This window comes from Schistocerca cancellata, chromosome 1 (genome assembly GCF_023864275.1).
Source record: "Schistocerca cancellata isolate TAMUIC-IGC-003103 chromosome 1, iqSchCanc2.1, whole genome shotgun sequence".
Classification (NCBI taxonomy): Eukaryota; Metazoa; Arthropoda; class Insecta; order Orthoptera; family Acrididae; genus Schistocerca; species Schistocerca cancellata.
In genome coordinates, this window is record NC_064626.1 from 308,840,338 (window position 1) to 308,853,075 (window position 12,738).

At 45.1% G+C, this 12,738-nt stretch overlaps 1 protein-coding gene and 1 non-coding gene across 2 annotated transcripts in view; one reads left to right on the forward strand and one right to left on the reverse strand.

Moving 5' to 3' along the window:
- Window positions 1–12,738, forward strand: part of LOC126173147 (serine proteinase stubble) — a 538,296-nt gene that overhangs the window by 344,792 nt on the left and 180,766 nt on the right. The gene's annotated exons all lie outside the window — the stretch shown is intronic.
- Window positions 7,203–7,276, reverse strand: Trnat-ugu (transfer RNA threonine (anticodon UGU)). Its single transcript has one exon. It is a non-coding gene; the product is annotated as a tRNA-Thr (tRNA).

Genomic DNA, 12,738 nt, shown 5'->3' on the forward strand with positions numbered 1-12,738 from the left:
TACAGTTCTCAACTCTGCCACGCACGTCCAAGAGGTCGCAGCTTAGCCTATCACAGAACCTTCGAATTTCTTGTTAAATCCTTCCACTTGACTCAGAACCAGGTGGCGACGATCGGTTCTGCGACAATGCTGCAAATTGTGAGCTTCACTGAAACTCCATGCACAAGATTGGTCCTCTCAACTTTCTCTGCCAGACTAGAACGATCCAAGTAGGACCTCAGAGCCCAGAGGACAGGTATCGTTCGTTCCAACATGCACCACAGTCTGTAGCTGGTTGCACCCTGTTCCCTCAATGGCTACTGTAATAGCCTCTCCAACATGCCGAATGAGATTCCAAAGCACATAAATTGAGCGTACCCTATGTCCCTTCCTGCCCCTTACTGCCTTTTCCCCAAGTGATACCATTACTCGTAGTATATTTGAACTGTCAACGATTAGTAGACCCCCTACTCTTTTGCGTTTGTCTCCTCTTGACCCAGCACAAAGTAGGTTTCCTAACAGAAGAAGTAAGTCTCACTGGCTGAATGGCAGTTTCAGTGGCAGGCAGCACCTCGATCCTCTGTCCTCCACAGTCCTTGGCTACCGTGAACAGGATGCCTATACCTACCACTGACATTCCACCCGCAGTCAAGCAATGTCAGAATCCTCAAAGAAAGCTTATTACTTTACCTGACAAAGAAGGACGTTTTTGTGATTTGCAAGTAAATTTCATTTAGAGTCAGAAGGCTGGTTTTAGTATCTTGTGTGCCAGTTAATAAGCCACATAAAGCAACTGGGTTGGAATAAATTTAAAACTCTTATATGAGTCCAAATATTCGTCTTTAAATATTCAGATTAAGTGATCGAACTGGTAACTGGTAACCGAGAACTCCCGTCTTTTGCAGTCAGCACTTCATGTAGGGTCTACTCTTCACGAACAGTCACGTAGATTCAAGCGTCCACTGCGTCTTCCATTGTCAAAGGTATTTCATAAAGAGTATTACTTTTATGCACTTGCTTGCGTGCGAGGGACTCCAGAGCTTTTTCACAATACGCGACTGCTATATTTCTTCTGCTGTCAAGCACGAGACTCTCGGTTAATTATAGGTGTACCGATCAGCGCCTTGGGGGCTGTCATCTCATTTACTTCCATAGCTATAATGATTTACTGGTCTGCACGGAACGCATCGTTAACGGTGCGCGTTCTGCCGAAAGCGGAAAAATTCATCATTTTTGAGCTCATCCTAAAGAGACCGTAATGCGATTATTAAGCTGGGTATAAATCTCCAGCGGTGCTATCAGCACGAGATCTGGGAGCCTGACACAAAAGTAAAAGACGACCTCGTGCCGGGAGCGAGTGGCTGGGGTCATCTGGAGAGCTGGAGAGCCGCGCTGGAGTTCGGAGGTCAAGGCAGGCACTGGTCCTGCCTGCAGGCGACCGCTACCCGCAGGAGCTGAACCCGGCCCAGCTAAACGATACGGTTCGCTGTGACTCGTCCCATAAAATGGTGGAACTGTATTTCTCACCAGACTACAAGCCACATAGCTTGTGTACTGCCTAACTTCTCAAGTTAATTTATGACTGTCATATATGGTAAATCAAGTCAGATAAAATGGCTGAGTTAACTTCAGAATGTTCGGAAGATTATTGATAGTTATATAATTTTTAATAATAGAAAAGCAGGAGAATAAAACAGTCTTCTATCTTACGTGACCTTTTCATATCCGGAGACCATAGTTTATCTGCTCAAAATTAGGCTACGTCCACTGCTTCCTTGTTTCCCTGCCACAATTCATTCAGGGTGTATTTACTGGGACAGTTAGCATACGTAAGGAGACGTTCCATATCTTGACATTCGCTACAATCACATATTTCGTCGTATTCATCTTCAAGCCCCTTTGGATCTGGTTTGCGTTCAGTGGCGTTACATCCATTCTAATGTGGTTCACGCTCCTTCAAACCTTCCACTCAACTCGCAGCTGGGTGTCTCCTGTACATGAGGTTAATCGTTTGGAAGCTTGTTAAGGTCTTTGTTCAAGAATCTCTTGCGTTATTTAAGTCTTCCGGGTCCTGGTGTCGTCAAAGGTATGATTAAGCTTCTCATTGTATTCATAACCAACTATTCTGCCCACTTTGTATAAAATCAATCGGAGTGGGTTTCACGTAACCAGTTATTTGTCGACATGTTGTATTTAAGGTTATATTGATCTTTTTGGGTGAAAAGCGTCAAACCATCCTCAGTCTGATATTTTTCATTTTATTCTATACGCGAATAACATCTGACACCGATTAGAGTCATATGTAGACGAGTCAAGCCATTATTTTTTATCCAAATGAGGAGCATTGTGGCAGTAATTGTGAGAGTCAAGGCATCATTATTAATCTCCTTTTTTATCTGGTAACTGGGAATTTTTTCATGTATGTAGAATATTTGCTTGCAAACCAAAGCCATGCACAGTCAGCGCTAAAGCCACCAATTCACAGGCTGACAAGTCAGCAAACACCTCCACTGACTGTGTTGCCGATCTGTCTGACGGGGTGTGGGCACATTGCGATTGCGTGGCGGACCCTAACTGCGCCCTCTAGTGTGGCAGCTTTCACCATCCCAAAACAGGAGGCAAAATGGCGGAGTGTGGGATGGCAGGTAACAGACAGGGCCATCTGGTAGCATTGTACCAGTGCATCTGGCGTGCCCAGACCATTGACCCAATCACTATGCAATCGCCTACTCAAAGGCGAATATTTTGAGTCAAACTCACACTTCAGTGGGAGGAGGTTGGAGGTTGGCTATCTGGTTGGCTAACCCCCCCCCCCCCTCCCCATTCCCCTGCTGAGCCGATCACCAACCCTTCTGACAGTGAGTGGACACACTGCAAGTGCTTGGCGGACCTCACCTACCTGCAGTGATGGAGAGTGGGATGGCAGGTAGCGATTGGGGCAATCTGCCAACAAACTGATTCACCCAGACCATGGACCCGACCGCTATAAATCCGTCCACACAAAGGTGAATGGGTCAGGGCAGACACACTTGGCAGGCCAGGTCAGCTGACTGGTTGGCCTGTGTATGAGGGACTTAATGTAGAATGAAGGGCAGTGACTGGCAAATGCTGCCATGCTACTCCCAGAGGACTCTTGGGGCAACTTAAAATTGGGTTGCCAACCGAGGGCGGAGGTGCTCCTAGCCGCTCACAAGGCAGATATGTGGGAAATGCATTGTTCTGCTGACCCTGCATTAGCGGACAAAGCAGTCGATTATTGCGAAATCTGGGAGTTGAAGAGCTGCCCTTGGTCCTAGTGAATACACTGAAGAGAGTCGTGGCGACAGGCCTCCTGCATAGTGGACGTTTTACAATATATCCCAACAATGTGTTTTCTGCACAGGTTATTGCACTTTGATCAGCGAGGTCACAGAAGGCAGGTCAAGTGAGAGGAAACTTTCCCATGGTCGTGAAATCTAAAACTTGGTTGTTCTGAAAAAGACAGTTAAGAAACGGAGATCACTGACTGCTTTGCAGTTCTTTTTAGAGAAGACTGAGGATTGGTAGTTAAAGATAAATGGCTCTGGAGTAGGCCCGCTTCCCTGTGATTGTCGGGATGGCGTGAGCAGGAGGACGGATGGTTCGAGGAGTATTTTCGGGAGCTCATAGAGGACGAATTTAAAGACATAAAACTCAGTGCTCTGTCTTTTCGACAGAGAGTCTCACCAAAGCAAGCACAGGAGACGGTTTCTTAGGATTCTGGTAACAGATTTCATCATGTAACAGCTGTTCTCTCTGGCAACAGACTCCAAATATGGCAACAGATGGCTCTTGGACGGCAGACTTAGAAATACATACAAGTTTGTATCATTCTCACTAGCTTCTCAAGGATTCTGAACTCACGCAAAGCATTGTGTAGGTTATTCCTGTGGGTGCTATCGCATGCACGTTGAAAATCGCCGAACAGAATTTATAGATATTTGTATCACATTCCCAGTTTCTCAAATAACCCGCCACGTTAGCCGAGCGCGGTAACGCGCTGCTTCCTGGACTCGGGTAGGCGCACCGGCCCCGGTTCGAATCCGCCCGGCGGATTAACGACGCGGGCCGGTGTGCCGGCCAGCCTGCATGTTGTTTTTAGGCAGTTTTACACATCCTCCTAGGTGAATACTGGGCTGGTCTCCACGTCCCGCCTCAGTTACACGGCTCGCAATCTGAACACTTTGGCACTGTTCCATGGATTACACTAGTCGCAGACAGTTGGGGTACCCTACTTTTTTCCCGGGGGGTTCGGGACGGCGGCAGGAAGGGCATCCGGCCACCCCTTCAACTAATATTGCCACATCCGATCAACCATGCCGACCCTGCGTATCCGCAGGAAAAACGGCACAAGCAATAGAAAGTTTCTTAAACAACTTCCTAGAGAGAAAATGTGATCTACTGTCGATTGGTTTGGTCTGAAGGCAGCTTGGTATTCCTGTAAGTTGTTCTCTATGTACGGTTGTAATTTTATGAGTATAATGATATACTTTACTGTAAAATAAAAACTAAATGATAAAATGAAGGCAGCCTGTTGTAAAATGCTTTTCTCTGCACCTCTGTGAGATCAAAATCGTTTGCTGGGTAACGTTCAGTGATGCAGTTCTCCTTGCCTCATACAGTGTTTCAAGAGAGCCACTACAACGACGCATTGGAAGTTTCAACTGTTGTCAAGCATGCTCATTCGGCTTCATGCCAGCAGATACTGTAGGCCTTTCCATTCGAATGATTCTTGGCTTCTAAACCAAGCTTTTCACGAGGTAAACCATGTGTGCTCTTGTATGATCGTCTTAAAAGTGAATCCATCGGAAAAATGTTGACTGTAGCGCTGGATAGTTGATTGGAGGATCCTGCACCGAATCTATGTAGCCCTCAAATCATTACCACTGACAGCGATGAGGGGCGTCCGACATCAACATGTGACACCGCCCCAAAACATGGCTCACCTCCTGCTCTGCTGACTCTGTGGGACTTCACGCGTGTGACGTGTGGTGCAATCTTACTGCTTCCACACTCTTGTACTCGTACGACGATCATCACGCTATGTACAAATCACCACTCGTCGGTGAGGGGAGCCCGACACCATTTATCCAGGTTCCGTCCTAGATGTAGCCCTGTCCACCCTCTTCGCACATCACGATCCTGTGGGTTTTGTATGGTTGGTGCAGAACGCCCAGAGAACACACTGACCGTGTTCAGATGCTGATGTTTGTGCACTTTCGGAGTCCACATACGCCTCCTCCTTTCCTGCAAAACGGCAGCGATTTAGCCCATTCACGGTTAAATTTTATTTTGCCTATGTTTGAAAAATAAAAGGTCAAAATTTGTCTTCCTTTAAGGTAGGTAGTACGCTTTCACTACCAAAAAAGTTTTTAAACTGACTGGTTTTGAAAGTGGGTGGAGTGAGACATTTGTTCAATGAATGCAATAGACCCACGGTTTCATACAGTATGAACATGGAATTTTCAGAGCAAAATTTTTTAATTTTAGAATGATTTTATGAGGATAGCAATTATGGAAAAAAGTATAACAAATCATTACCAAAACGCCTTTATTCCTATGACAATTAAAAACATGAAACACCATACACAAGTTTTCAACATAACATTTGAAGATGGCCTTGACACACCAAACATCAATATTTTCTAAATCCTATGAAGTTTTATAGGACATATATGTCACACTACATAAAAATTATGTAACAACTGAGATGTGTAGTAGTTTTCAAAACAATGTCTATGATGTATAAGAAAACACAATTAGTTACATTCTTGAATGGTTGGTTCTGAGCACTATGAGACTTAACAGCTATGGTCATCAGTCCCCTAGAACTTACAACTACTTAAACCTAACTAACCTAAGGACATCACACAACACCCAGCCATCACGAGGCATTGAAAATCCCTGACCCCGCCGGGAATCGAACCCGGGAACCCGGGCGTGGGAAGCGAGAACGCTACCGCACGACCACGAGCTGCTGACTCTTGGAATGGAGAAGACGGTGATATGATATGATTTTCATGCAACAGACACTATAAACACACGCCTCCCCAATAGATCGCTCACAGCCTTCTGTATATATAAGCCGGGCGGAGTGGCCGTGCGGTTCTGGTCGCTCCAATCTGGAACCGAGCGACCGCTACGGTCGCAGGTTCGAATCCTGCCTCGGACATGGATGTGTGTGGTGTCCTTAGGTTAGTTAGGTTTAATTAGTTCTAAGTTCTGGGCGACTGATGACCTCAGAAGTTAAGTCGCATAGTGCTCAGAGCCATTTGAACCGTCAGCCTTCTGTATATCCACCTCTTGGTCCGTAATATTTTTCTCCAATTTCAGAAAGCATCTGGCTACATTCTAGAACTAGACAGATATGAGATACAGACTTCCCAACCCCAAAAGCTGCATATTACTTTATTGGGACATACGTATCCGATCAACCACGAAACTGTTAACTCGAGGTACTTACGAGCCGTAATTTTGAGCACTACTTCAATGTTTACTGTCTCTCAATAATGGCTCAATGTTCGAATAACGTCGCTGTAGTGTGTGCCAATTCGGCTGGCACCTTCCCTTCCCTTCCATAAAGTGGTACAGTCTAAGTTTGAAATTACTCTTCGCAGCTTATCAGAATGATAAGTGGAAGATACACTGTATTGTCCCGTACATAATTACAGATACTGAACTGCATGCAGAATATAGATTTAATTCTACCTTCATTATACAGATGGCTGTATGTAGTGATTTGCTGTGGCGAAAAGAGTACTGGGAAAGATGTTCCGAACAATAAAACATGATCTCTTCATGAAGGTTACGTAAAACTTTTTCAATATGTTTGGATGTATTATAGTACCTCATCTGCTCGTTAACGTGATGCAAATGGACTGTCCAACAGCTGAACGCACAGTTACAGTCACACGCGGCCTAATACAAATAAAGTAAACATAATTTCATATACGTACATACCACCTGCGGGTACGTAAATGTTTAGGATTGCAATTCTCTGTGACAGAACGGCCACCACAGTACATTATTTTTCATGTTTAGTGCTGTTACCAGGCGTGATAGAGTCATAAGTGACTTGAAAAGCGTCAGATGTTGAGTGATCGTCGTAAGGCATTCTGAAATGCATTCTCCTTATTAAAAGGAAATGAACATCCTTAGCTGCTTACAGGCGTTGACATACGTCAACGGGGACAGATGAAAATGTGTTCCCCGACCGGGACTCAAACCCGGGATCTCCTGCTTACATGGCAGACGCTCTATCCGTCTGAGCCACCGAGGACACAGAGAATAGGGCGATTGCAGGGATTTATCTCTGGCACGCCTCCTCCGAAACCCACATTCTCAACGTATTGTCCCGCACTACATTCGTAGTGCCCCCGCCCATTACACTCATTCCTCGCGGCGCGTTGCCGATTCTCGTAAGAGTTCGGGCACTGTTTGTGCATTCGCACAGAAGAAGAAGATGGTCAAGTGGCCGGTGAGCCTTAACTATATAACATGTCCGAAAGAACAGATACCATCTTAGTATATATAATGCATTCTCCTATTGCACGGCGTTATCGGCACATGACGGGTGTCTATAAGCGGCCTCATTGTGGTCTCCATTTGGCCGGCTAGTCGAATCGTGCAATAACCAGATTTGCAGTGGTATTAGGGCGTGAAGCTGGCCCGCTGTTGAGCAGCATGGGAACGTAATGACGGGCATGCTCGTCGTCATGGTTCCAGTCGACCACATCGGACCAGCACAAGGGGGGTTCGCCGTATTCTACACCAACCGCATCTTAACCACTTCACAACTGCGACTGCCATCGGAGAAAAAGTAATCGACTCCCTGTAAAATTTTGTGTCATCTTGCATCATTGGTCGGGTACTAGCAGCGCCCGGACTGGAGAATTAGCGTCCCTCCCGTAGGCTGACCTTAACACCACAAAACTAACGACTGCGCTTGGAGTGGTGCTGTGATCGCGAATAAAGGACTGATGATGAATGGTGTCGCATTATGTTCAACGATGAATCGCGGTTCTGCACTACCCAAGATGATCACTATAGGCGAGTGTAGCAGCGACCTCTGCCCAGCAGGTATCCCATTCTTCCGATGTTTGGAGAGACACAGCGATGTTACCTCATGTCACGGCTGGACATCATTAAGGGAAATCTAATGGCGCAACGGTACGACGCGGACAGCCTGTATTCCTTTGTGTTACTTCTCACGCGACAGTATCGTGGGGCTACTTTTGAACAGGACAGACCTCTTCCACACTTCGTACGTCTCTCTACGTACTGTCTGTATGATGTCGAGGTACTCCCAATACCAGCAAGATCCCCAGATCTGTCCTCAATAGAACATGTGGGGGATCATTTCAGACGACAGTTCCGTACGAATGCCAGCAATCAGGATATCAAGGATCAGTAACAGTAGTTGTGGGCCAGCTTGTCTGAGGAGAGGGTACAACGGCTTTATGACACCCTTCCCAACCGAATCGGTGTGTGCATCCAAGCTAGAGGGGTGCAACGTCATGTTGATAAATGGGCTCATATTGCCAAAGTTCTTTGTAAATTAAATTCGGGTTTGTAGACATTGTAATAACATTACATATCATTGACAATGTTGACTGGAATACTCTCTTTCAAATTCTGAAGGTAGCAGGGGTAAAATACAGGGAGCGAAAGGCTATTTACAATTTGTACAGAAACCAGATGGCAGTTATAAGAGTCGAGGGACATGAAAGGGAAGCAGCGGTGGGGAAGGGAGTAAGACAGGGTTGTAGCCTCTCCCCGATGTTATTCAATCTGTATATTGAGCAAGCAGTAAAGGAAACAAAAGAAAAATTCGGAGTAGGTGTTAAAATCCATGGAGAAGAAATAAAAACTTTGAGGTTTGCCGATGACATTGTAATTCTGTCAGAGACAGCAAAGGACTTGGAAGAGCAGTTGAACGGAATGGACAGTGTCTTGAAAGGAGGATATAAGATGAACATCAACAAAAGCAAAGCGAGGATAATGAAATGTAGTCTAATTAAGTCGGGTGATGCTGAGGGAATTAGATTAGGAAATGAGACACTTAAAGTAGTAAAGGAGTTTTGCTATTTGGGGAGCAAAATAACTGATGATGGTCGAAGTAGAGAGGATATAAAATGTAGACTGGCAATGGCAAGGAAAGCGTTTCTGAAGAAGAGAAATTTGTTAACATCGGGTATAGATTTAAGTGTCAGGAAGTCATTTCTGAAAGTATTTGTATGGAGTGTAGCCATGTATGGAAGTGAAACATGGACGGTAAACAGTTTGGACAAGAAGAGAATAGAAGCTTTCGAAATGTGGTGCTACAGAAGAATGCTGAAGATAAGGTGGGTAGATCACGTAACTAATGAGGAGGTATTGAATAGGATTGGGGAGAAGAGTAGTTTGTGGCACAACTTGACTAGAAGTAGGGATCAGTTGGTAGGACATGTTCTGAGGCATCGAGGGATCACAAATTTAGCATTGGAGGGCAGCGTGGAGGGTAAAAATCGTAGAGGGAGACCAAGAGATCAATACACAAAGCAGATTCAGAAGGATGTAGGTTGCAGTAGGTACTGGGAGATGAAGAAGCTTGCACAGGATAGAATAGCATGGAGAGCTGCATCAAACCAGTCTCAGGACTGAAGACCACAACAACATCAGCATTACATACCCTCTTAACCGGTGAAGTTTCGTTCCGTTTTCTCCTGACCCTGTCAGCCAGTGTAATAAATTGAACACGACTGTAACGACAAGCGTTTACATCCCATCTTGTCATACTTACTTAGATTTGTATTTCATATATCAGTACATGTTAATAAAGTGTTGCTTCAATTATGTGGTAGCAGTTCCTTACCGTTACTGACTAATCATACGCATTATTGGCGATCAAAAGCAGAATACTAACGTGGAGCAATTGACCACCAAATTCTAGCTGTGGTCAGGACCAGACTACTCGCAAACGATAGGAGTTGAAAGGTACGAGCAAGTCGATGTGGCGCAGTGTTTAAACCACCGGTACTCTGTAAGAGAAAGGTTGAAATCCCTGCTGACACACAGGTATGCCCTTTTCCTTGATTCACCTAAATCTCCAAGGCCTTTCCTCCTGGCGGGGAGCCAGCGACGGTTGAAATTTTGAGGCTATCAGGGAGGCGTGGTTAGATGGTGTAAATGCTAGCCCGGTGCTTGTGAAAGGTAAGGGGCTGGTTGAAATTTCGGCCAGGATGCAGATTTAACTTGTCGAATAGAAGCATTATAGAAAATACGCTGCTTAGACCGAAATAACTATTCCTCCACTTATTTCGACTCGCTTCTTCGTAATGCTCAGACGTCTTATCCGGTGTAAAGCTCAGTTGATCACCAGAGACAAAGTTGAGATAAATAATAATGAAGAATGTAAAAATATGTAACAGAAGAAACGTACAGCTGAGGCGTGACATTAAACACAGCTTTTACATCAGCGGTTGCGGTTATCCCGCGGTGACAACGAAAATTTCTATTTTGTCCGTTTCAATGTCAATAGGTAGCGCGTTTACCGGAACTGTGACTAGAGGAACCTAGTAATCTTATTCAGATTGTAGCTATGATCAGTAGCACTTCTCTCTCACGTATTTTCTTTACATCTAGTGAGACTGCAGAGAATATTTAGATTACAGAGAATGTGTCAACAGGAAGTTTCAATATATTTATAAAAATGTAGCAGGGGTTGTTATATTTTCTTTGTCCTTACGAAATACGGCCTTTAATCTTATAGCGTCTAGGTTTCGCGCGACTATTGCAAATAACTTAAGTCACCATTTCCGTTTCAAATTATTTTTGTTCACTGCACTGTAATTGACGCCTGTTTCATATTGTATTTAATAATATTACTTTCTACATTAATTCCCTCGTGAATTTTGTTGTAAATAATCGACAGGAGTTCAAAATGAACGATCATGTACATGATTACAATACCGGAAGGAAAAATGACATTCATTGCTCCACATTAATGTTGTCTTTAGCATAAAAAGAAGAGCACAACGCAGCAACAACAATTTTTGATAACTTACCCAGCGATAGAAAATGTCTGACAAACAGCAAAGTAAAGTTTGAAAACGAACTGAAAAAAGTTTCGCCTTGGCATTTCCCTCTACTCTGTAGAAGAATTTCTGTTACTCTAATGTGTAAAAAGTGGTGGGTAGGAACTACTGACTCACCTATATACCAGGTGGTTATAATAAATCTTTTCCTATTTAACACGTTATAACACGGAAACTAATTACCGTACGAGTAGGAAACTTGGTAGCATTAATGTCAGGGACATGGGGAAGAGCAATAATGTAGGATCAATTCAATTGAAACACTTTTAACTGCTGCTACGATACATCATGGCGGTAACATTACTAGTACAAAAGGGGCTCAATGTGGTGCCCATAAGTTTCCAGAAGAGTCTCAATGCGCAAGGGTGTCTTCTGCACAGCAGAACGAAGCATGTGCTTAGGTATGCTGGCTATCTCTCTTGATCTGCTGCGCTTCAGATCAGTGCATGTTCCCCTGGTAAATCCTGTCCTTTAGGTAGCACCACAACCAGAAATCACAGGGAATGAGATCAGGTCATTGTGCAAACCAAGCATTTGGAAACGATCGGCTGATAATTCGATCGTGTAGAGCGAGTATGACATGCTGGCGGAGAGTATCGCAGTAACGCTGGCCAGTCACACTGCATCTCTTTGGACCTTGCTGCCTGCTCAAAACAGAATGGACCAATGATGAACGTAGCCATGAAGCCACTCCATGCGATGACACGTTCACCATACAGAGTAACTTCACACATAGTAACTGGAAGTGAATATCCCCACACTAGGTAATTCTGTGGGCTCACCTCACCCGTCAGAGAAAAATGAGCTTCGTCAACATCAGTCCTTGCGAGAAAGTGGAGAGCGAAGTCAACACGTCGTTATGCGTTCTGTGTTGCAAGCTGCTGTACAATATGGATCTTGTACGGATACCTTTTGAGAATGGTTCGAAGCACCCTCTATACAGTGGACCACGGGATGTTCAACTGTCGTAAGACAGCACGCGCACTGCCTGACTGCGCGCAGTGTTGTCAGCCATGGCAGCAGCGATTTCGTCAACCACCTGCGGTGCAACCGGTCGTCGGCCTCTTGCCGGAGCGACGCCCAGTTCTTTAGTTGATTCGAACTTTTTCATCACCCTCTACACAGCAGGCGGAGAAAGAGAACCCTTCCGTAATTCTTTCAGCGGGCTATATTCTCGAAGTGCAGCTGCCGCATTACTGTTGTTTTGTCCGCAGCTCGTGGTCTAGTGGTTAGCGTTGTTGCCTCTGGATCACTGGGTACTGTTTGCGATTCCCGGTGGGGTTGGAGATTTTCTCTGCCCGGGGACTGGGTGTTTGTGTAGCCCTCATGATTTCGGCATCATCATTCGTGACAGTGGCTAGATTGGACTGTGTAAAAACTGTAACTTTGTACAGCCGCTGATGACCGCACAGTTGAGCGCCCCACAAACCAAACATCAACAACATTCTTACTGCTGTGTTTATAATAGAGCTCCACCAATAACGCCGTGCTGCTTTTGTCCAGGCTCATGTTGACACGTCAACAAGTGCACTGCGACTGGTCAGGTGTGTGAGGCCATGAATCACGATGACTGATGATGGAACTCGGTGGCCATAGTTGGAACTGGACGATGGCGCTGTGGCGCATGGAAATCATGCACCCCGTAGTCTGGACATTAATGCTACCA